Raw genomic sequence first — 26,012 nt, 5'->3', positions numbered from 1 at the left:
GAGGCAGGCAGAGAGAGAGAGGAGGAAGCAGGCTCCCCGCTGAGCAGAGAGCCTGATGCGGGGCTCCATCCCAGAACCCTGGAATCATGACCTGAGCCGGAGTCAGAGTTTTTAACCCACTGAGCCACCCAGGCACCCCTAAGTAAATAATTTCAAAATACTCTCTGAGCTGTTTTAAGTTTGATGCTTAGAAATTTGGATGAACTGATGTTTCCAATCTCTAAAGATTAAAGTGGGGTCTTAGTGACATTTACTGTACAATTAACTTCATGGCAGAAAAGACACTCCCTTTGATGGTGCCAACATTCTTTTTCATTTTTCAAATTTCATTTTATTTGAGCATTTTAAAGGAGTCTGATACATTTTCAGACCATTTAATGTATTTTGGTATTGAATAGGTGGAAAGCAACAGATTACATGTTAAATATAAATTATAGATTCAACTCAGTGTAGGTAAAGTTGCAAATCATAAAATACATTTGAGTAATTCCTACCCAACTGGCAGTATTCTTCCTCTCTTTTTGATTAAATATCTCTTTTTCACAAAATTAAATTCCTCTTGAGAAATACAACTCAGCTGAGCATGAATTTGAACAGCTCTGCACCCTTACGCATTAACCCTCACAGAGAAGTAAGTTAATTTTCCAAAGGATAAAACTGCCTCATGGATGTTAAGTTCAAGGTCACATCACCATTAGAACTGGAGTTGGATGCCAAACCCACATTCTTTCAATGCCAAAGCCCACAACCCATGTATTCTTACCATTCTTGAGATTGTAAAATAAACCGCCAAATTTAAAAGCTCAAGGGCACAACCTTTTTCCGAAGTAAGTATGACTGTATGCATTTTAGGTGTGAATTAGGTTAAAAAGTATAGTTCCAACTATACATTAGGTGAGAGAGAAATAAATAGGCAACTGAAATAGATACTGAGTGCTAGGCACGGGGTATATACAGAGGAGACATGTCACCACCTTGGAGGTCAGGGGACATGGCATGTGAGGAATGTTAGGAAGGTTGGGTAGGAGCCAGAGTTTGGGGAGGGGCTGTAGCTGTAGAGAGGTCCAGGCTGAGGGAGCAGTAGGAACAAAGGCCAGGAGGCAAAAAGGATCGCCTATAGTAAGACTCCTAATATTTTGGCTTTAACATAAGTAAAAACACAATGTAATGTCCAGAGTTCTTAGAAAAGTCTGTGAATAAAATGTGGCCACATCCCCTTGTCTACTGAAACACTTGAATGAAGATCAAGGAGTTGGGAGTTTATATTTTGCCTGTTTTACCAAATCCCTAAGTGCCCTTGGATTTGTTTTAACTCACATAAATAGAATTTCTCTGAAGACACTGGCCTAATAACAGATTACCACGTCCAGAAAGATCCACAGAGTTGTAAACATGACGCAGCTATTGAAAAGAAAGCATTGTCCTGTGTGTACCTGTAAGGAAGACTGAGCAAGAAACCACTAATCCCCAGAATTGGGAAGGATATTGGCAGTGGGTTGGAATGAGGGGGAGGAGCTGGAGAGTGAGGGAATCCTTTAAGCACCAGACCCTTCCCTGGGCCTGCTTTCTTCTTTGGGGAACACAGTATCAGGACCCTTCAGATCAGAAAGATGGCGATAAGCAGAAAGTGTTACTATGTTTATGAAACTGTGGGTAGATGGACATGAATTTTTTCCATCAAAACTCTGTACACCAGGTGAAAGAGTTTGTTCAACAACAAAATGGAATAATATTTGGCTCACCAAATCATTAACTATGATAAGCTGAATTAAGAAATGTTAAAAGCCTAGATACAGAGCGGCAGAGTGCCTGCGAGCACTTCTTTTAAGGGCGTGGGCCCTGAGGCTGGCTGGTGTCAGAACCCCACTCCACCATCTGACTAGCCGTGCAACCGCAGCAAGGGACACGGAGCCTCCAGTGCCTCAGTCGGTCTGTTTATCAAATGGACAAAACATAACATCAGTCTCAATGGTCGTGGGGAGTCCATGAATTAACACATGTAAAGTTCCTAGAACAAGGACTTAGATGTACTAAACATTTAAATGATGGGTCAGTATTATACAGAAGTCCCACATGGGCAGCCTGAACCCCAAGAGGCCTGCAGGTTGATTTTATTTTGCAAGCTTGGCATCTGAAAAGGATGGAGACATTGAGTGGCTCTGGACAGAACGTATGCTCTCCATCTGACCTCAGCCCTGGCGGGGCGTCCCACAGCCGGCCTGACTCACCCATCCATGTTACTCTCGTTCACTCGAAGCACTCACGTTTGCTAGAGAATTTGTGGGCGGTGGGTCCAGAACAAGTGGTCACCAGTCTGAGGCTGGCTTCCCAAGCATGGCCCCCCTTTCTCCACCAAAGCCAACTGGCTTGTAACTATGGCTGATATGTGGGTCCCTCGCTCAGCTGAAGTTGTTTGAGTGCATGACAATGTGTTAATCGTCTTTCTACTCATCCCTGGAACCTCCCAGAAATCCTGATGCTGCTCCTTGCATCTCTGTATCTGAATGGATGTGCTGTCGTGTGAGGTGGGGGGCTGGGCTCTGAGGAAATGTGAACACGTTGGGGCTCACATGTGCAGGCCGAACAGGAAAGGTGTGTTAACGATGTGGTGGCTGGGCAGTGCCCACGGCGTTCAAGAAACGAGGTTGTTGGGCACCCCTGCAAAGGAGGGGGTGAGGAAGGAAGGAGGAATCACAGGCACATTCAGGTGTTTGGCTTTTAAGAATAGGCATGAAATTTGAAAATAAATACTTCACAAATGGTCCATAATACATGTATTTAGTGTATATGCTCATGGATAGTATTTCCATTAATTCCAATGTAATCATTTCTTTGGATAAGCAGTACCTTTTGAGTCGAATATGAGACACAATGTCTTTATTCTTATTTGATACGTCTGTGGGCTGACTTTTCATTACCCTGTACAAATACTATTTTCCTTCCAGTTACCCTTTTCTCATTAAACAGTCCTGCCTTGGTGTACTCTGTGTTTTCCCTTTTTATTTTTAATCACTATTAATCTTCCCAGCTGCTTAGTTATATAACAATATCCTGTGTGTTTAAACACAGGCCTACAGATTAAATTTCTCAGAGAGCAAGTTCAAGAGCTGTTTAAAACCACAGGATCCCTTTTACTGGTGCTACAAAGATTTCTTAGGAAGTCAACATTAATGATTTGAGAAGCTATTACACTACATCTTATATTAATTTCTTGTTGCAGTGGTTCTATCCTATATTAATCTCCTAAGTCGAAAACAAGTTGAGAAAGTTCTCAATCAACATAAAGACACTTCCTCCATTCTTTGTAAATTATTCCATGTGGTTGTGAGAAACCTGTTTGAGTCTTGGGTTGGAGAAAGGTATCATGTACTCTTTTCTGGGAAGGAGTATTTTAAAAATCAACTATAATTTTACTAGGTAAGAGATGACCACCATTAACATTTTGATCTATGTTCTTCCATTTTTTCCTTGGCATACAAAATATACAAAATTGTTATATTCTATATGCTGTTTCTTAGTCTGCATATTAGCTTAGTAATACAATATAAAAAGATACTAGAAAAATATTCTTAATTTTTATTCTATAGAACATCAATTTACTAGAAATGTTCTCTTATTTTGCAATTATAATCTAAATTACACCTAAGGCCCTCAGCCTTCTGAAGTCCACCTTTCCTTGAATAACCAAAGAAAGTGGTGTAGGCCACATCCCATGGAATGTTCTATGAAAAGCCAGCATAATAACTTTTGCCAATATTTATAAGATTTCCAGGGTAGAATGGAATACAGGATTTATAGAATTCTATCACTTCTACCTATATTTTCATTTGCCTTTCTCTTATTATGGATGAATTTGAACATCTTTTTATGTATTTAAAAACCATTTGTTTATCCTTTAATTTTTTATATTCCTTGCCCACTGGAAGATTATAAAAAAAACATTTCTCTCACAATTTCTCTTAGTATTTTTGTGTTTTGATTTTCACATAAACCCACATGAAATGCAAGATCCACAGATGGTTGCCTAACTGAACCAATACCACCAGCCATGTTGGGCAGACAGTCAATTTCCAATTTGAATCTGAAGGGTATTTTAAATCAATTGAAGGAGGTCACTTTTTAAAGAAATGTTCTAACTCCCTTCGGTTAAAAAAAAAGAGACTCTTTGAGAATTGGGCAGTGACTTTCAACGTATTACACAGTTCTAAATCATCTCGGCCTTTTTTGTTTGTTTGTTTTGGACAGGTACAAAAGAAAATAGGATTTTTCTTCTGTTTCCTGAAGTGTTAGCTCAGATGTGAACTGTCATAAGAGAAATGGCATGGTAGGTCCTGGGCTTGACCCAGGAATGTGAGGCAGACTAATAATTTAGCTGCATCCAAACTAATAATCATTTAAATAAAATGTCATGATTCATGTGGTGTGGATGGAGCTGGTGTCCATAAGGACCATTTTCCCCACTCAAGGCACGGTCTTTGGCGGGAGTGGGACCAGTTTCCATTTATTGGTTATGTGAGGAGAAGCTTGTGGCACCTGCCATTCCTGTCATGTTTATGGGTTCATATGGACTGAACACGCCCCATACAGCTCACCTCTTAAACTAGTTCGGGGGGGTAAGCTCCTATTCTGACTTTTTAATGTGCGTGCCTTGGTGTGTGTGTGTGTGTGTGTAAGAGAGAGAGAGAGAGAGAGAATGGATGAGCAGTAGATGAGATTTATCTTGTGCTGCCTGAATGTCACAGGCAGAATTATGGCAGGCAGTGTGTGCCTATGGGCTCTGAGGGATCCACCCAGCTGGGTCCTGGTGAGAACTGGAGGTCAAAGACAAGATACTTATTTTGCTCCCGCCAGAGAAAGAGTTACTATTGCTGCTAATCATCAGTGCAGCTGCACTGCTCTTGGCTCATGGAATGTTCCTAGAAGATACACTTAGGGGGTTGGAGAAGCAGGAGAGAAGAGGAAATTGGGGCAGGCACAAATCTAAGGGATGACCGCTTCGTGGAAAGGCTACTCTCCTGTCCTGACCACAGAGCAGTCCAAAGAGAGGCCTGGGCTTGGTTCTTCCAGAATGCCTAGTGCGTGGATACATTGTTTTCTGGGACAAAGGGCATTTTCTTGTCACTGGTAAATTTTCTCCCATAATTAAATGGGAAAAAAAGTTATTTGGCTCTTCATTTTTTTCCTATCTTTGTTCAAGGGAGGAGAAGGGTCCTTGAGTGTGTGTTGATTTTAAAATTTTTCAATCTTGATGCAAACTCCCCAGATGGGATTTTTTTTTTTTCTAATGATATTTCTGGGACATAACTCATTTGCTATGTAGTCATAATTTAACTATTTAGATTGATTGATACTTCCTGTTTGGAGTTTTATCTTCCCTGAACCAAGGAAACCACACTAGAGAGTAGAGAATGTAGTTAAATGGTAGGTGTGACCCTATCCTAGGGATAGGACTCTTCATTCTCCCTGGTGAACATGAGCAATTTCCTGTGCTACACCAGTCACTACTTCATGCACATCACTGAATCCATTGGTGGTTTCAACTCCTCACTGTCTACAGTGAGGATGCCCAGGGAGTTTTGTTAAAAAAGAAAAAGAAAAAGATGTATTAGTTAGTCATTCAGCAAACTGGATGCTCTCTTACGAGCTGAGTAAGCAAAGATGTCTATGATGCCACGGTATGCCTTGTGCTGCCAACAGTTTGGCTTTATGAGCCTTCTAGTAAATTCCTCCCTTTTGCTTATGCAAGTCTGAGTTGAATTTCTGTCATTCATAACCACAACAATATGGTCAACAGAGTGACTGAAAGCTTGAAGGAATGAGATGCCACATCCTTTGCTGAGTAAAAAAAGGCCCAACCATCATCTTGCCGCTGTGTGATCATGGTGATCAAGTGTGTGACTAGGACTTTGTTGGCCCAGAGAAGGTGAATGACCAACTTTTGTCCTAGCCACTGTACAGGTGCTTTAATTAATGTGGGAATTGCCTATAGAAGTAGAATGTACAGGGGCACCTGGGTGGCTCAGCCATGTGGGTGTCCAACTCTTGATTTTGGCTCAGGCCATGATCTCAGGGTTCGTAAGACTGAGCCCCGCCTCGGGCTTCACACTGAGCCTGGAGCCTGCTTGAGATAGTCTCTCTGCCTCCCTCCCCCTTCACGCTCTCTTGCACTCTCTAATAAATTAACAAACGAACACACAAATAAAAGAAGTAGAATGTACATGGTATTACTTAGGAAAGAGAATTTACGCTTAAATAGTAAAGCAATATTTTGGACAATCTTTAATGAAAACATCTGTGAATGTGAAAAAACATCTTTGTAAATCCAGATTTTCATAATTTTGACTTGCTTACAGTGAGTGCCTCCCCTGTCTCAGGTTGCTGCCCCTATTTGAGAAGGGAAGAATGGAGTGCTCAGTTGTGAAGGATAAGGCGCAGCCAACATCAATTTATAATGAAAGTGAAATAAAATTTCAAATCATCGCTTTTCATAAACTAATTCCAATATAAACCCAAGGTTATATCTAAAAATTTACAGGGCAAATAGGTCTGATTAATATAGTTTTTTAAATTATGAAATCTGATTATAGCCTTATCTTGGCATTTATTCCACAGGAAATTGAAAAGACTATGTATTCTGCTATTTTGGGGCAAAGTGTTCTATAAATATCAGTTAAATCCTGTTACTGGATGATGTTCTATATCCTTGCTGAGTCTATGTCTAGCTGTTCTGTCAATTGCAGAGAGAGGGGCTACTGGAGTCTTCATCTCTAACTGTGGATTTATCCGCTCCTTTTAATTCTAGCATTTTTTGCTTCATACATTTTATAGCTCACTCTTTGGTGCCTCCATCATATTTAAGATTGCTACATTTCCTTGGTAGATTAATCCTTTTGTCTTTATGTAATAAGCCTAATGCAGGTAAATTTCTTCACTCGAAAGTGTACTTTATTGATATTATTATAGCCATTTCTGCTTTCTTTCGATTGATGTTTGCATGATATGTCTTTTTCTCTCTTTTTGCTTTGAACCTACCTATATAGTTATATGTAAGTGAGTTTCTTATAATAACCAGTAGAAATAATGATATCTAATGTTTACCAACAAAAGAATCTAGCAGAATAGCAAATACTTTGCTCAGGACATTTGAGGTCAAATTGAAAATAGAAACGGTTTTCTTAAAAGCCCCTAGAGGCAGATCTGGAAGAACACACATAGAAGAAGGAAAGGAGAGAATGGAAATAAAACTCAATATTGGGCAGATCTATGCCTTGTTTTTTAGCATTTTTTAAAAAATGTTGGGTCTTTCAGTCTGGTTTTGCTTTTTAGTAGGTCCATATAGTTTGGTTAATTAACCAATGATTTAGTTTTATATTTAAGCTCCAATTAATCTTTTTTCTTTGGTGATATTTATTTCTTTGCCTGTTTTTTTTCTAAACTACTTTCAATTTCTAGATGTTTTGTCCAGTCTGTTTAGAGCTTCATCACCATGGCAATATATATTTCCCTTAAAACACTGTAAACAAATATACTAAGAGTGCACAATTTTAATCTTTACTAGTTATTGTGAGATGGCTGTGTAAGTTAATAACCACATTTGTAAATACATTGTTTGCAGGAAAAAAATTTCTGAGTTACAGCTCAGGAAAAGCCTGCTGAATATACATTGTAAACATTACTTAGCAAGGTATAGAGATGAAAAGACACCAAAAAATAAATCATACTTCTTTATCCCCTCATTGCAACAAAACCTTTAACTGGAAGAACCTTATTCCCCTCTCTTTCCTCTTCCTTCTCTAATTCCCACTTATTAGCTCCTTGTAATATTCAGAGAGAGCCTGGATTATGGGACTGAATAGAGAAATGCTTGCAGATAATCATGAGCCCACATACCAGCACATTATACTCAGAGATGGGATGGAGTTGTAAAGTGCTTTTGTAGAATACAATATCATTGTTAAAAGTGAGTGTTGACTCTTTGGTTTTATTTTGACATGGCATGTCCTGAAATCAATATCAATTCAATATGGAAGAAAAAGAATAAGTGAGTTTCTTATAGACAGCATCCAGTTGGGCCCTGTTTTCTTTTCTTTTCTTTTTTTTGGGTGGGGGGAGGTCCTGTTTTCTAATCCCTTCTGCTAATCTCTGTCTTTCAACTGATGGATTTAGATCATTTACATTTTTAAATTATTTTTGTTTATTTACTGAAGGATACTTGACATACAGTGTTCTTTAAGTTTCAGGTTACAACATCATGACTTGACAATTCTTTATATTATGCTATGCTCACCATGATAAGTGTAGTTACAATCTGTCACCATACAATGTTATTATGATATTACTGACACTATTCCCTGTGCTGTACTTGAAGTTTGTAACTCTTAATCCCCTTCACTTATTTCCCCAACCTGGCTCCAACTCCTCCTCTGGAAACCACTAGTTTGTTCCCTGTATTTATGATTCTGTTTCTGTTTTTATTTTGTTTTGTTTTGTTTTGTTTTTTTAGATTCCACATGGAAGTAAAATTATATAGTATTCGTCTTCCTCTGACTTATTTTACTTAGCATAATACCTCCTGGGTCCATTCATGTTGTTGCATACTGGGAAGATCTCATTCTTTTTTATGGTTGAGTAATACTCCGTCGAATGTATATACCACATCTTCTTATCCATTCATCTATTGATAAATATTTGGGTTGCTTCCATATCTTGGCTATTGTATATAATGCTAGGGTAAACATCGGGGTGCATATATCTTTCTGAATTAATGTTTTGTTTTCCTCAGGTAAATACCTAGTAGGAGAAGTATTAGATCATATGGTATCATATTTTTAATTTTTCGAGGAACCCCCATATTGTTTACCACAGGGGCTGCCCGAATTTACATTCCCCCCACCAGTGCTTGAAGGTTCCCTTTTCTCCACATCCTTACCAATGCTTGATCCTAGTCCATTCTGACAAATATAAGGGGGTATCTTGTGGTTTTGATTAGATCATTTATATTTAATATAATTATTGATATTAGGATTTAAATCTGTCATATTATTTTTTGTTCTATATTTATTCTATTTCTTATTCTCCTGTTTATTTTTCTTGTTTATTTTTTTGTGGATTAATTGAACAATTTTTGGAATTCTATTTTTATTTATTTATAGAGGGTTTTTTTAACTTTAATTTTTATTTTAATATTATTTTGTACATTCTCCTAGGACTATAATGTTTGGGGTATATCTCTTTGTAGCTTTTTTAATGGTTGCTCTAGCTATTACTTTATATGCATAATTGATTATAGTCTAATGGTGTTAATATTTTATTAGTTCAAGTATAGAAAACTTAAATCCCTTAACATCCTTTTGTCTTCCCCTACTTATAAATTATTTTAAATATTTTCTCTACATACATACATTTTTTAAAGTAGGCTCCATGCCCAGTGTGGAACCCAATGTGGAGCTTGAACTCATGATCCTGAGATCAAGACCTGAGTGAGCTGAGATCAAGAGTCAGCTGGTTAACTGACTGAGCCACTCAGGTGCCCCCTCCATCTACATACATTTAGAGGCACAACAGTCAGTGTTATAATTTTCACTTCAACCATCAAACATAATTCAGGAGCTTAAGAGGAGAAGGAAATAGGTTTACTTTTAACTTTTACTCTTTCTATTATTCTATCTTTCTTCCCAATATTCTAGGATTCTTTCCTTATGCATTTCTTTAGCCATTCTCTTAAGAAGTCTGCTGGTGACAAATTCATTTAGTTTTTCTTCAGCTGATAATATCTTGATTTTCCTTTGACTTTTGAAGAGTATTTTCACTGGACATTGAATTCTGGGTTGTCAGTTTTTTCATTTCATCACTTGCAAAATGCCCCATTTTCTTCTGGCCTTCATAGTTTCTGACAGGAAATTTGCTATCATTCAGGTTGTTTTTGTATAACTCTGTTGAGTTGGTATGGATTTCTTTGGTTTATCCTGTTTGTGATTCACTCACATCTTGAATCTGTAGGTTTATGTCTTTTCTCAAATTTGGAAAGTTTTTCAGCCATTATTTCCACAGGTATTTTTTCAGCTTTGCTCTGTTTCTCCTCTTGTACTGGGATTTGGATGATAGAAATGTTAGATTTTTTGGTATGAGCCCACAGGTCCCTGAGCTTTTATTGGTTTTCTTTCTTTCTTTTTTTCTATTTTCTCTTTATTATTCAGATTAGGCAATTTCTACTGCTGTATATTTCAGCTCACAGATCTCCTTTTTCTCTGGCCCCTGTATCACCGCATCCACTGAGTTAACTTTTGTTATTGTGTTTTTAAGTCCTGAAGTTTCCATTTGGTTCTTTTTACCTTCTATTTCTGTACTGGGACTCTATTTCCTTAATCGAACTTTCCATTTTTTCATGTTTCAAGCATGTTTGTAATTGCTTTGTGAAGCATCTTCAGATGGCTCCTTTAGAACCTTTTTCAGATAATCCTAACATTTCTGTCATTTTAGTGATGGACTCTATTGATGATCTTTTGTCTCCTGATATTTTTCTAATATTTGGCATGCAAGTGGTTTTCAGTTGAAAACTGGACATTTTGGACATTATGTTATGAGGCTCTGATCTTACTTAAACTTCCTGTTTTAACTGGCTGTTCTGATGCCAATCTGACAGAGGAAGGGAGGAGCACTGCCTTGTTACTGCCAGGTTCAGGGAGGGGGGGCCACTGAGAGGGGTTGGAGGCCACATTCACCACTTGACCTCTGTTCACACTGGAGAAGGAAAGGACTCCTGCTTACTGCTGGGTAGGGATGGGAGTGCTGATCCTACTAATACACACCGTCCTTGCTGGGAGGGCCAGAAGTGCCTTGTTAACTGTTGATACCACAGGAAGGGGGCTTCATTACCCCTGGACAGTGGTGAAAGTCCTGACTCTCTACTAGGCCTCCTTTGACACCACTCTAGCAGGGAGGGGGAGGAGCACTTTATTACTGCTGTCTGTGGGTAGAATTCAGATTCCCCATGTGGTCTCCACTGACACTGTGGTGGCAGAGGCCTTGTTACTGTCACGTGGGGATAAAGTGCCTGCTTTCCATGGTCTGCTCTGATAGCTCCCCAGCATATGTTGTGTGTGTGTGTGTGTGTGTGTGCGCGCATGCGTGCGCGCATGTATGTGCACATGTGTGGGGGTGGCAGGGGTGATGTGCAGTTGGTGTGTGTGTGTGTGCACGCGTGCGCGCATGTATGTGCACATGTGTGGGGGCGGCAGGGGTGATGTGCAGTTGGAGTGTGTGTGTGTGTGCACGCGTGCGCGCATGTATGTGCACATGTGTGGGGGCGGCAGGGGTGATGTGCAGTTGGAGTGTGTGTGTGTGTGCACGCGTGCGCGCATGTATGTGCACATGTGTGGGGGCGGCAGGGGTGATGTGCAGTTGGAGTGTGTGTGTGTGCACGCGTGCGCGCATGTATGTGCACATGTGTGGGGGCGGTAGGGGTGATGTGCAGTTGGAGTGTGTGTGTGTGTGCACGCGTGCGCGCATGTATGTGCACATGTGTGGGGGCGGCAGGGGTGATGTGCAGTTGGAGTCCTTTGATAAAGCCTGGTGAAGCAGGAATTCTGGGCTCCTGCTCCCTTCTTTACTGCTGTGGGTGGGAGTCCAATCACCATTTCTCCTGTGTTTTTTGGGGAGGCAGAAGAAAAGGGAGAGAGAAAATCTTAAGCAGGCTCTATGCCCAGTGTGGAGCCCAATGCAGGGCTTGATCTCACAACCCTGAGATCATGGCTTGATCTGAAATCAAGAGTCAGACGCTTTACTGACTGAGACACCCAGGCCCTCTCTCCTGTGATTTTTCACTGGAGTAAGTGATTACTGTCTAAAAGTTTTTAGTTCTGTTAAAATGCCCTTTTCCTGGACTTTGAGAGAACAGGTTTTTATTGGGGATTTTTTAATCTTTGCTCCCGCTGGCCTTTGTAGGCTGCTGGGTTCTTCAGTTATAAGTCTGGTATATGTGAAACTAAGAGAAAACCCAGACAACTCATCATCAGGTTGTACTTTGGATCCCACACTCCCAGTCTTTGCCTTTTCTCCACCTTTTAGGGTCTTCTCATGTCTTATATATGATAGTCAAGGTTTTTAGCTGTACTTCGTGGGAGCAAGAGGAGAAAGCACATCGAACTCCATCTTCTTCGAAATGAAACCAAGATAAAATTTTAAAATATTAGTTGGCTTCCTGTGGAATTGTACAGAGACCTATCTGCCACGGTATGCTAACCTCCCCAGCAGAATGGTGTCTGGCACGTGGTAGGAACTTATAATACTTAGTGACCAATATTCAGTGACCAAACTCCCACTTTACTGATGAGAAATCTTAGGGAATTAAGTCATCTCCCTTCGGTCTCACAGCTTGAAATCGTAAGAACTGGGATTTGAACCAGGGCATTCCAATTCCAAAGCCCAAGCTCTCAGAAGCATCACTGGGGGCACTTGTGAAATTCAAGGCCCCTTTTGTTCTCTTAGGACAAAGGACAAGGGAGAGCAAGCCTCCACTTGAGACAGTAACAAAGTGACAACAGGACTCTTCTTTATTAACAACGTCCTTGCATTTGCAAGAAAATATCCAATGCTGTCATTCTCTCTTTCCTTCCATTCACTGCCAAACTTCCTGTCTAGCGTACCACTTACTCCTTAAGCTCCGTGAAAATGGGGTCCCACTGCAGTGTCTCTCCTGCAGTCATCCTTCTTTTCAGCCCCAAGACCGAATGCAACAGCGTCTTCCCAATTCTCATTCTTCTAAATCTGTCTGTGGTGCTTCCCAGTGATTCTCACCACTTTCCACACTGGACTCCTAGTCTTGGCTTTTATGGTCCTCCACTTTCTTCGGTTGTCCTTCTCCATCTGCATGCTGCTTCAGGCCCATCCTTTGAATGGCAGTCTCATCCTCAAATCACTTCCCCAAGCCCATGGCCTCAACACGGCTGGTAATACACTCATTCACTCACTCATTCGTTCAGTGTTCATTTATTGGACACCTCCTAGGTACCAGGCACTGTACTATCGCAGGAAGCAAGGTAATCAAGGTGGCTGTTTTCGTGAAACTTATACTCTAGATAGGAGCTACAGAGAGTAAGAAACAGCAATAAGTCAGTTATGGAGCCATGGGACATTTCAACAATATTAATCCAACTTGTAAACGTTTATGTGCATAATCTCAACGATCTATTAGATTCTAAAACACTGAGGGTAAGAACTGTGTTATTTCCATAAGACTAATGCTACCACCTTATATTTATTTGTATTATGGTTTGCTTGAAAGATGATCTTTCACATAGTTGGTGATTTTAAAAATCCTTTGAATTATTAAATTCTAATTTTTTCCCAAGAACCTTATTTACACATACCTCAGAGCAGTTTAATGTGTTCTTGATGTGACACAGTGACTTTGAAACCTGTCTAGCCACACAGCAGCCACACAATCTGAGGCAGACTTAACCTCTCTGAACAAGAACATTATTCTTGTATTCTTGTCACGAGGAGCGCCTTAACTCTTGAACCTCATCCCCACACAAGGACTCAACTCAAGATGGGTGTCTTGAGGGTCCTATGTCTCCTAACGAGAAGAGGATCTCTTCCTCCTCTTCTCCTTCCTTCTCCGCCCCTTCCTCTTCCACCCCTTCCTCTCTTCTTCTTCTCCTTCCTCATTGTCATCGTCATCGTCTTCTTCTTCTTCTTCTTTTTTTGGTAACACTGCAAATAGAGCAAGAATGTGGCTCTGGGAGCAGACAGCTTAGTTGTATATGCTAGCTCCTTCACTTACTAGTGTTTGACCCTTAGCAACTTATTTAACCTCTTGGTGCCTCTAATTTTTCATCCATAAAATGAGGGCCACGGTAATGCCTACTTCCCAGAACTGTCATGAAGATTAAATGAGTCAATACCTGTGAGTGCCAGTATAGTACTGGCTACTTAGTAAGTGCCACACGTGTGTTTGCTCCTTTAATCTGTCCATATACATACCTATTTTCCTTTCTGAGAAAACTGGGTCACTCAATTTTATCTGTTAGACTCTTACTGACATTAAGTTTTGAATCTGGGACTTTTACATCTTGGATGCTTTAATGATTTCAGGTTATCAAACAAATAACTTTAAGAGAAGAAATACGTTTTTATCTCTTTCAACCTCAGAGAATGAGCTTCTAAAAATAAATGTTGAGTTTCTCCCTACTTTAGATTATGGAAAAATGAAGATATATGTACACACACACACACATACACAAAGCACATAAAAATCCACTCATTCAAAAGCTATATTTAAAATAAATGGGTCAGGGGCACCTGGGTGGCCCAGCGGGTTAAAGCCTCTGCTTTGGCTCAGGTCATGATCCCATGACCCAGGTCAGGGTCCTGGGATTGAGCCCCACATCAGGCTCTCTGCTTAGCAGGGAGCCTGCTTCCCTTCCTCTTTCTCTGCCTGCCTCTCTGCCTACTTGTGATCTCTGTCTGTCAAATAAATAAAATCTTTTAAAAAATAAATAAATAAAAATAAAATGAATGGGCCAGATGGCAGGTAATTAATATACACTAAAACTGTTAATGTCACACATAAAGATTAAAATATATCAACAGTCAGAGAATTTTTGGTGTCATAATTTGCTTCTATATAGCACTTTGCCATATTATTCCCCCACAATGAAAAACAGAAAAAGCCTCTCGCACACATCTTCTTTTCTCAGCTTTGTGATTTGGAAGCACATAGCCCATGGTTTTTCCCCCACTCTAATCACTTTTCCTGTTACTTGTCTAAGTCAGAGGAAGAAAATAATTTTGAAAAAGCAACAATCAGAAAAAAAAAAAAATCTATTACAGGGAAACAAGACTGGTGATAATCCAGATCACTTAGCAGCAGAATTTCTATGCCCGGGAAAATCAACTTGCTTTGCTTCTGTTAGTACTGGAAGGTTATGTGACAGCCTAAGGCAGACTTCAGCAGCACGGTGCCCCCTTACACAGTCAGCATCACTGCCTTGCGTGCCCCCGTGGGCTGTCCTGGGGACTCTGGGCCTGTAGAGCATTTGCAGATGTTGGTTGTTCCCCAGGGCTGACTCAGTGGCCTCTGCAGCTTCTCCGTGAGGGTTTCAGTCAGGCCGGTGGGAATCTCCTGGGCAGTGAGTGGAAGCCATTCCCGGCATCGGGCTCGCCTCCAGCAATGCTCCAGGGCGCCTTGGAACCAGTGGTGCCCCCGGGCCGGCCCAGCTGTATGCCTGAGCCTTGTTTGAGGCGGAGACCCTTTTATGGGGCTTTTGCTGAGAAATGAGCTACGCTGGCGGAGAATTCAGTGCCAGGCGCTGGCGTTTTCTTGTTCCTCACATCCAGTGCTTTCAAGTCTTCTTTCATTCTATACACACTAGCTTTATCTTCAAGGGAAAGGAGGAACAAAAGATGCCCGTTTCCTCCTCAACAATTTTTAACCCCTCTTCCCCCGAGGTTAGTCTCTGTATGTATCTCTGCGGCAGCACAAGGCCCATCCCAGTGCTGCATAAGATGATAGTTTCCTCTCCTGGATTCTCCTGCCTTCCCCTTCCTGGCCATTTGCTAAGACGCGGGGCCTGCACGTCGGGCCGCCCCACTTTGCAGCCCCACCTGGACCTGCCCAGGGCTGCTCTCGCTGCTGGAGCCTGCTCAGCCGCCATCACAACCAACCCATCCTTTGTCCCATTCCCTACACATCTTAATCTTCACTGTTGAAGACGCCGTATCCTTTATACTCACCTACATTTTATAGGACATTTTGAGTGGCACTGGGTATCAGCTGGTACCGAGTTAACCCTGTGCCAGAGGCCCCAGGTGCCGAAGCAAAGCTGAGACTGATGCTGCGATTTGGGGGTGTCTCGGTAGTTGGAGATGTGGAGCTGAGCTGATGGTGCGTCTCAGCTCTCAGGTTTCCTCTTAGGGCTCAGAAGGCCTGCCCAGCATTGCCCTGAAGACAGACCTTTGTGATGAGCCCGGCCTCTTTCTAGAACTTTCCAAGGCAAACAAGGACTTATTACTCCTGGCTCTGCAGCAAGGCAGAGCTAAGCAGCCAAATGGGCATTACTGGGACACAGGTGACCGAGTCGGCTTCATCCACCAACTTGAGACTAGGTGTGTTCTCGTGGTGGTGCAACCCGCTGCTTACTCAGGCCTGTGCGCAGGATGGGCGTGTCCTTCACTGAAGGTCCAGAACAAAGATGACTCCGGATATCTCCACAGGCCACAGGAATAGTGGTGCACAGGAGTGAGGATAATGGGTGGTGGGCACTTCAAAGAAGAGCGAGGCCCCAGGGTGGGAGAGAGAGAGAGAGAGAGAATCCACAGAGTGAAAAAGACGTAAAAGCTTATCAACCAATCCCAATCTGTGGTCTAATTTGAATTCTAATTCAAATAAACTAGTTTTTTTTTTTTTAAATGGAAATGTGAACCTGACTTGACATGAATAATATACCAAGTTTTAAGGCAGAGTAATGGTTTTGTGTTTATTTATTTTTTTTAAAGAGTCCTTATCTTTTGAAATTCATACTGAAATATTTATAAGGAAAAGTGTGATGTCTGGAATTTGCTTCATAATCACGATGCAGGGAGAAGAGGGAGCACGTGGGAGGAACCAAGGTGGACCACCGATGTGATCATTGTTAAGGCTGCATGGGAATTGGGAACTGGGAATGTGGGTGTCCGTTAATGTTCCTTCTACCTTGGCTTATTTTTAAAGTTCTCTATAATAAGAAGTTAAAAAAAAAAAAAAAAAAGAAAGAAAGAAAGAAAAGAGAAAGGAAAGGATATGTTCCGGCTGACTGGTCTCAACACGGCAAGGACCACACCCAAGTATATGAGGATAACCGGAGAGGGCTGGGCGTTGCTGAGTCATGTGACTCTTCTGGTGTCCTCTGACCCCTGACTGCGGTAATCTTTGACCCGGGACTGTGGTTTCTAATGCTCTGCACTTCCTTTCCTGAACATTCACGAGAAGTGGTCCTGGGTTTCCATAGACCTGAAAGGCAGGTTTCTAGCTCTTCCAGGCTCAGTGGGTCTGAACCCATCCAGCTCTGCACGCTCGCTCTGAATTCCCCATTTCTGTTGATGGTTGAGTACTTCCTGTGCCGCTGTCACAGACTAGAGTCACCTTGCTGAGCCGTCTTCAACTGCCTGCTCCTCTTCTCCCTATATACCCCACGTACTCGGAAGGTTCTGTGGATTCTTCTTTCACAGCTTCACCTCTATCGTTCTCAGATTCACCTCTCTCGTTTCCACACCTCCAATCCCAGGTGTGGATCCCGTCCTGTGTGCCCTTCCTTCCCCACAGCCATCTTCCTGCCCTGATAGCCATCCTTCCAGCTGTCTGCCTTGCCCCTGACCTTCAGAGAGTGCCATGAGATCAAGAGCCTTATGTATAGTCTGAAGCCAAAAGAGGGGGGAGTCATGACATAGACATTGCAAACCCCAAATTCCTACCCTGACAATCTCAAGGGAGTCTCACTCAAAGGAACTTGGAATGATGTTTATCCCAGGCAGCCAACAAGGGAGGCACCACACCTCCAATAGAGTCTAACATGTATAACATTATTTCTTCACCAATTGTTGATAGGTCCACAACACCCCAGATCTGGATGATAAACGAGCAAAATCCAAGGTCGCAAGGATCCCATTCAAGTGGGTCAACAGACAGATGAAAACTCAAATGACAGAGAAGGAAGATCCACAGATGTCTGCTAATTTCTCCAGTATGCCCTACAGTAGAGCAATAATACATCGGGTCTTCTAAACTGAGGACAGAAGATTTGACAAATTACTTTCAGACTTGTTCAGTCATTCATATGAAGTCATACAAAAGTGTACTAAAAAATTATCCTTAGGGATACACTTAAAAATCATCTTTACTCAGGAAAAGTTTTATTTAATGACACTGGAACCATCCGGATAATTCAGGCTATGCAGTCACCAGGAACAGCCAGCCTCAAAATGCTTGAAGAGAAAAATGATTCCGTTGAGTCCCCAAAACACATTTAATATTTTATTAGCCTAGATTAGCAACCCGTTTTTTGAGGAGGGATTTTCTCCTTCTGAGGTCAATCATAAGCATTTCTTGGGGCAAGTGTGGATAAATGAACTGATCAGTATTTCCCTATAACTTTCTAGTTGGTTCTGGTAAGGAGGGTGCTCTTTCCTCTTTGGAAGTAATTAAGGATGTAGTCATTCAGGACGTGAGTCTTGCGGAACCAGCCAGCCAGAAAAAATGAAGACAACATAAGAGAGATTTGAAGGACTGGAGTTCCTGGTTCCAGGCATGACTGAGGCCAGTGACCCATTCCTCTCTAGTTACTTGGGTTTAGAAAGCTTTCTGCTTATTTAGGTCTAGGGGTTTTCATCAATGACCACAAGAGAATCTTTGACAAACCCAGATCAGTGGTAGTGTGAGCAGGGCAATGTAACTATGTGAAATCCAAACAATGAAAGAAGAGAGCCACATGCTGGGTCTCCCAGAAGGCCAGTGGAATGACCCCAACTCTTTAAAAGCTAAGCTTTTTAAAGGAGAGTCACTCTCCCCTTCCAGAAAATGACCGGGTCATGTCGTAAAAGGAGGCGATCAATGATCAATGATCCTATTACCTAATGTCATATCATGAGAAAAATCAAACTTTGGGACCAGAAAGAGGTATCCCTGCACCCTCCTTCACAATTTTCTCAAATTCTTAATAAAAACTGCGTATCTTAGGCAGAAGTTCTCCAATGCCAGATTTTTCACTAACATTCAAATTCTGGTTCGCTCAAGCTCTTCCTCTGCGTATGACCTCTAGGGCAGCTGTGTCACTTGCAGGGTAATTTCCAAATGCCTCAGCTGGGCAGTTGGGACTTCCAGAATTGGGCTTGACCTTTAATTTCATTTCCCAGAGCTCAACAATATAAACACCTTACACCGATGGTGCTGGTCTCTGCATGCTTTCACACTGGTGACGTTCACTCCCTTTCCATGCTCCTTAGGGCTTTGTTACGGCTGCCCCAGCAAATTCACACAGGAGGGCTTACCATCCAGGGAGGGACACCAGTGAGCAAAGCAGCAAGTGCGACAGAGACCTGTCAGCACTCTGACAGGAGGAGCATCTACCCCAACTGTGGGACATGAGGGGGAGTGTTCCAGAAGTTTCCTAGGGGGGAGTTACTCTGGGTGGTAAAGCCCCCGAGAAGTGTGTGCCCCTGTAAAGGAGCCCTGGGCCAGTGTTCTTGCTGTATATTTCACCCTCCTACTTCCGCCCCAGATAGCCAGGCCATAGATCTGTAAGGCAGTGTCAGGTGCATGCCTAATGGGCAAGATGAGCCTGGGGAGTGGTTACCTGACCAAGCCCATTTTCCCTAGCAGGCAGAGCCAGCAAAGGGGATGGAGCTACTAAAAGAAAGAAGCACCTTGGTCACTCATAAAACAAACTCTGGAGGCGCAGAGGAGGTCCCAGTAAGCAGTCTGGCGGGTGGAAGGCGCCAGCGGAGGGAACCAGAAGGGGCAGTGGGAGCCACAGGTGCACTGGAGCTCCTGGAGGGCAGGGAGCTCAGAGGGCTTCTGCTGGGACCTGCTCCCCTGAGGCTGGTTCTGCTGGTTCTGCAGAGCCTGTTTTGGAAGGGAGAGGACATTGGGGTGGCTGATGACCTCTGAGACACCCGTCCCTTTTCAATTCCTTCCCGGATTCAGCACCTTGGAGGAATGGGCATGGTGATGTTCGGAAAGAGGAGGCAGTGGCCAAGCCACCTGACTCAGCATGCCCGTCCTGCCCCTTCCCGTGCCTTCCCTCTTCCCGGGAGGGCTTTCCTTCCCTCCTGTCCTCCGGATCTCTCTGGAGCATCACTTCTCCCTGGGCCATCTTCCCAGCACCTATCTTCCCTTGTATCTTTGTGTGTCCTAATTTTGATTATTTTGCTTCCGTTTATTATTTATTATTATTCTGATTACTATCAGTAATTAGTTAACTGTTGTAGCTCATAAGTTTGGGTGGGGGGTACAGCTTGGGCCTTAGCATAGTGCCTGGTACACAGTAGGTGCTCAGGACATATTCATCGCTCAAAGGACTGATAGATGCGCATCATGCACAGAAGGGAAGATTAGGTAATTTACTTAAAGTTACACATCTAACAAGTGACCTAAAGGAAAAGTCAGATGAATGCTACATTACCAGCCCTTAGGCAAAACACACACACCCTTTAACCCCCAAAGTCCCCAGACTCCACTGTGGACCCTTTCTCGAGCCTTCAGGTCCCTCCCCTTTCTTTGAAGGAGAAGGGTAGAAACACTTTTGAGAAACACTTTTTATTACACTACTAATCGAAGTCCATAGTTGATTCGGATTGCCTGGGTTTTTACCAACGTCTTTTCATTGTTCTGGGAGCCTGCCCAGGTGCCACGAGTTTAGTCTCCATATCTCCTTGGGCTCTTCTTGGCTGTCTTAGTTTCAAAAGCTTTCCTTGTTTTGGGTGCCCTTGCCAGTTTTGAGAACTACTGGTCAGAAGGTCTCCCCATTGAGATTTGCCTGATGTTTTCCTTGTAATTAGCTTAGGGTTACAGTTTTTGAGAGGAAGACCACAGGAGTAAAGTACTATTCTAATCACATCATATCAAGGGGACATCAACATGACTTCCTACAGTGAAAGTTGGCCTTGATAGCCTTGCTGAGGTCACGTCTGTCAGGTGTTTCTATTGTAAAGCTACTTTCCCCACCGCCACTCTCTCCCACTGTATTCTGTGTAGTGGAAGGAAGTCAGGATGTGCAGGTCACATTTTAGGAAGAGCAACTATGCTCTGTCTCCTTGAGGGCCTAGCATCTCCATGAATGATTTGGAAGTCTTCTGTACTGGCATTTTATCCACCCACCCTCCCTGCTTTTCTTATTTATTCAATCTTTTATTTATATCGGCAGAGACTCCTAGATATTTATTTGATACTTTGAGTTGTTATTCAACAGCACTTTATTTTTTGGCTCAAATTATTCTAGTTTTGGCCATTGGGGATCTTTTAGTTGGCTCCGGTGTCCCTCTGTTGTGTGTGCAGGTGGGTTTTCTTCCTTTCCTCTCCCTCCCTCCTTCCTTCCTTTTCTTTCTGTCTAGAGCACACCCCCACATTCTGGAACTACAAGATGCTCCAGGCTCATTGTATATATTTTTGGCTCCAGTCCTAGAATCAGCCATTTGGCTAAAGAAACCTGGTTTCTTTTACTGGAGAATGATATTAGAAACCAAAATCTGGGTGCTATGTGTACTCATGGCTACCAGAATATCGATTCTAGATCCCCTCAGCTGACAGAGCAAGAAAAAATGTGTGAATATTAAACCATGTATATATACTATATATGCCTATTTAAATATGTCTATGTTACCTTCTGTAACTATATTAAAAAACATAAGTTCATCCTATGTCTCCCAATCTAATCATAATATGTCTGTAACCTCCTACTCAAATAGAGGGCATTCTGGCTCTTACTACCCATCATCATTTACTTAAGCATTAAATTCCAGTATGCATGTATAGAGGTTGCAGAATTAACTTGTATCACTGTGAGAAACAATCACATCAATCAGAGCACAGTGCTTATGTGCAGTTACTTCGCCTTTAGCTTTACAGACTCTAGTCATTTCCAAAATTAATTAGGTCAACATGTTTTCCCCTATCGCTCCAGTAACGGGTACCTTTATAAACATACATTAATAAAGTAGTCAAATGCGTTGCTCACATTCTGCATTCCAACCTGCGATTCTGCCAACCTCCTAAATGATGGGTTAAAAAATACGCACATATTAAGTTTCATTCTTCGTGCTAAAAAGCTCTATAGGTCTTGACAAATGCACTGTAGCATGCATTCACCATTATAGTAGCAGGTAAAATAGATTACTTTGAGTACAATGTCTGACATCCTGTCATTTCCGCAGTGAATATTGAATATAAACCTCTAAAAGATAAAGACGCTCTAAAAAAATCACTACTACATTAAAAAAAAAAAAAAACCCAATCTCTTAACATCCAGTCTGTTTAAATTTTTTCAATTGTCTCACAATTAAAAAAAAAAGTAAGTGTTTAAATTAGGATACAGAGAAATCCCAATATCTTTGTGTTGTTCTTGATGTCCTTAGTCTCTCCTTGATTTGAGTCCAACATCTGACTACAGTTGGGTTGTGATTGGGCTAGAACATCTACTCAAACTAGTGGATTTGTACTTATATCCCTTTTGGTGCCATTCAACTTCCTTTGGTACAACTACCTTGGCTTAATATCAATTCAGCTGGCTTACTAGGTAACTGGACTCAAACACCAAGAGACTTTAGATGGTAAACTCCACAGTAGGTGGAACAATTAGAAATCTAACACTCCCTCTCATATCAGACCCAGAAAGAGGTTCTTTTCTGCACCTAACAACACTTTGGTGCCTGTCATGGGAGTGAGCTTTTATGACTGAACTTTGACAGAAATAGAACTTGAGAAAGTACTGGGGAGTAGAGGGAATATATTTAGAGGCTTTCTTACTCTTCTAGATCTGATTTTAAGTATAGTATAGAGGTTCAGGTCCAGGTAATTTTGGTTTCAATCTCCTTTATGATCTCTATACTAAAAACTTCATTGCTTGGTCTTGAACCATACTTGGTAAATGCGCAATAATATTATAATACCACCAGACAACTCCTTCATGGTGTTCTGGTCAAAGATTTCTGATGGCCACTTATAAATAGGATCAGATTTGCAGCAAAAAAGCCCATTGGCTGTCACCCTTAAATCGGACAGAGATCTGCCATCTTGGTAAATAATGCTTGCCTTCAGGCTCATCCAGGGCCCACCTGACCCATAAAATTCCCTTAGATTTAGGTGACTCTGAGAATAAAAAAAACTGGATTTTGGTCTGAATTCAAAATCTTTCGCCACTCAAAGGGAATCTGGAGCTATCTTTTCCTATGCCTTATCATTCCATTCTTTACAAAAGGCCTGAAGAAAGAGAAAAATCCCATGAACTTTGGCTCAGAGAATAGCAAGAGAGCTAGACACTGTCACTAAGGTGATGGAAAACCTCATCCCAGAGGTTCATAAAATCAGACAGGCGGTGGTAGAGGCTAGAACCCTCTAGATACCACAGAGGGCTCCCAAGGTGGAACATAGATCATCTTAGAGGATTGTTGCACCTGTGTTCCTCGAGACCTCTTCAGAATCTTAAACATTATTAAAAAGATCTGAGAAACAAATGTGGCAATCAGGAGAATAGGCAATTTAGCTAATACCTCTGTATCTGGTTCTACAAGCTCTGTAGATTGGGAATGGAACCAGTTCTCCCGGCATAATTTTGAGTAAATTGGCTCTTGGTTTAGAAATGGCCGACATGCCCTGATTAAGATCTATTCTGCTAGTATTTGTCTGTGTTGTAGGAGTCAAATGTGTGACCTCCAGAGTTCAAATGCTGACGCATAGCAATTGTTCTATCAGATGAACCGAGTTTATTTGGTAACAGAAGGAATGAGGAGCTTCTTTTTATCTGACTATAGGCTAAATTCTCTGAAATGCCTTTAGATCAACTCAGATTATGGCGAAGACCTGGATTTTGCAGAATAATGTCCTACGGGGCTGATACTGTCTGCTCTTGGCCAAAGGGGACTGAAAGAGAAGAACCTGACGGATACTTAGGAGTCAAAACCAGCTCAAATTGAGAAAGGAAAAAGCAGTCCTACCTTTAACCATACTGGGAGGACAGAAAGGTAAGACCAGCTGCAAAATAAACAGAAAACATTTTTTTTCCCTCAAGACTGTCAAATGTCATAATACCTCTCTCTTTGATTATTGATTCGGATCAATGACACCACCAGACCTACCTTGTTTTTTACATTTATCACTGTGGGTAGCCCACTGCTCAGCCACAAATAGCACTCAAATCTCAGTTAATCCCTGCTTCTCCGAAAGCTGCCTGAGAAACAGCAATTAATCCAGAAACGCCCATTTCCTGGGCGCCGTCCTCAGAATCCTGACGGAAGAGGCTTCCCTCCTTTCTCTGGTCCTCCCTCACTGCAGTCAGGCCAGTGCCACTCGTGTCCCCACACCAAGCCCACGGCTATGAGGCCGGTAGCCACCATTACCTGAGGCAAGCGTTTGCTGTCCTTGGGGTTCTCTGGGGGCCGTTTATGGGCTACCAGGGGCCAAATATAACATTTCATTCCTGGCACCTGGGTGGCTCAGTCAGTTTAGCCTTCAGTTCAGGTCAGGATCCCAGGGTCCTGGCGGGAGTCTGCGTCTCCCTCAGCTCCTCCCCCTTTCTCTCTCTCTCTCACTCTCTCTCAAATAAATAAAATCTGGGGGGGAAAAAACCAAACAACAACAACAACAAAAAAAACCAACAATCCCAAACCCACAAATGTTTCATGCTTACATCTTCCGCTTTCTCCTTTCTATAATTTTTTTTCCCCCTGGTTCTGGCAGCTTCTCACACATTTATAAGCACCCACATTTCTGCTTTCCAGATTCTTCATCCCCCCCCTACTTGGTTCTTGGTACTTTTTTCTTTCTTGGAGTAAGCCGCTCTGTTCCTTTTCACATTTCCCCTAAAGTCCTCTGGACCGTTTCCTCATCCTAAGATTTGGCTCTGACACGGTTCCCTGCATTTCCCCCGCCGCTGTGTCATTTCTCTGCCTTTCTCTCCTTGACCTGCGCGTTTCAGCTGCTGGGCTGCCAGCGAGCTGCTTGCTGTTGGAAACTTTGCTTTGGCTTTCTCCTTTCCTTAAGTGCTTTTATTTTGCAGCATTTGAAGAACATTTCTCACCATTCTGTGCTTCCTTGAAAGGAGATCCAAATAGCCTTCCCTCGCCTTTCATTTTACTTGGCCTTTCTCTGCACCGCACGGTCGCTGTGGGTGGTACCGGGCCCTGGAGGTCCCGTTTGCACTCTTACCGCAAGATCCGCAGCGACGCGGCATCTGCCGACTTCACAACCTCCAGGATTTCACAACCTCCAGTCTCGCTTGCACATTCGGTTCAGGGCCCGGCAGTGGCACCCACCGATTACAACAAAATGTAGTTTCCCAAGACTGCCCTCCCCTAGCCAGCTAACTGGGGAAAGGGCGGCCTCGCCCGGGGCGCGGGCAGCGGAAGGCCGCCGCTGGGCAGCCCTCCCCGCAGCGCGGAGCCGCTCACCGTCCCCCGGTGGGGGACTGCCCGCAGGCGCCCGCACTTGCCGCCCTGCCACCTGCAGCGTCCCCTGCAGCCCTCACCGCCGCAGCGGCCGCAGAGTCCAGGGCGCCCACCTGGCTTGCCGGTATCTACCAGCTGACACCGCGCTCTCACGTCTGCTGCAGACTCGCCCATCTTGGACCCCTAGCACCTCGGCAGGACTGGAGGGGGAAGGGGCATACCCATTAGATGGCGTCCCAACGTGAGGCACCTCCACTTGACCGTTCTAGGTCTTTCCAGATGGCTTCCAGAAACTGGAAGCAGAAGGATCAAAGCCGTTACCGTCCCCAAGCTGTGCAAGATTTGGCTAGTGTTCTGTTGTTCGCTGGTTGGATTCTGCTCCTCCGTCCCCGGACTTCTCTGCGTTCGCCCCTCCTCACCCCTGGCCGCCTCCAGCACATCGCAAGCCCACCTGGATGGGTCTGCAGGGTCAGCTCCTCGCGGCCCGCTTCCCTTTCTCATTCTAGGCTGCAGATGCGGGCTCTGCTAGTCACATAATGACTTGAGGCTTTGGCTTCAGAAAGCAACTTGGGGTGATTTTCAGCTGAATCCCTTTTCTAAAGACTCCTGTGAAATTCCCTTCTGGGGTCACTTTATAGAGAAGAAGTGTATAGACATTATAAACTGCTTAGGAGAAAAAGGAAGGGACGATTGTCAATATAGTTGCTTTTCACATTTCATAACAGATCTTTCCCCCTACAGTTTCCTTCTCCAACCATCCTCTTAAACCTCAGAGCTTCCGTGCATTTAGTCGGGCGAAGCAGTCATTCTGAGGAAGTTAGAGGAGGGCTGTGCCCTGCTCACTCTCTCAAAACCCAGCAACCCCCTCCAGACAGGACGGG

General features: G+C 42.9%; 1 long non-coding RNA gene across 1 annotated transcript; it reads right to left on the bottom strand.

Annotated features, from left to right (window-relative positions):
- Window positions 1–15,127: 15,127 nt before the first annotated feature.
- Window positions 15,128–24,419, bottom strand: LOC131826584 (uncharacterized). Its single transcript, XR_009351658.1, has 3 exons — window positions 24,085–24,419; window positions 23,683–23,719; window positions 15,128–17,762 (listed from the first exon to the last, which is right to left on the bottom strand). It is a non-coding gene; the product is annotated as an uncharacterized LOC131826584 (long non-coding RNA).
- Window positions 24,420–26,012: the final 1,593 nt, after the last annotated feature.

This window comes from Mustela lutreola, chromosome 3, assembly GCF_030435805.1.
Source record: "Mustela lutreola isolate mMusLut2 chromosome 3, mMusLut2.pri, whole genome shotgun sequence".
In the NCBI taxonomy this organism is placed as follows: Eukaryota; Metazoa; Chordata; class Mammalia; order Carnivora; family Mustelidae; genus Mustela; species Mustela lutreola.
This window is presented reverse-complemented; position numbering and strand designations above follow the sequence as displayed.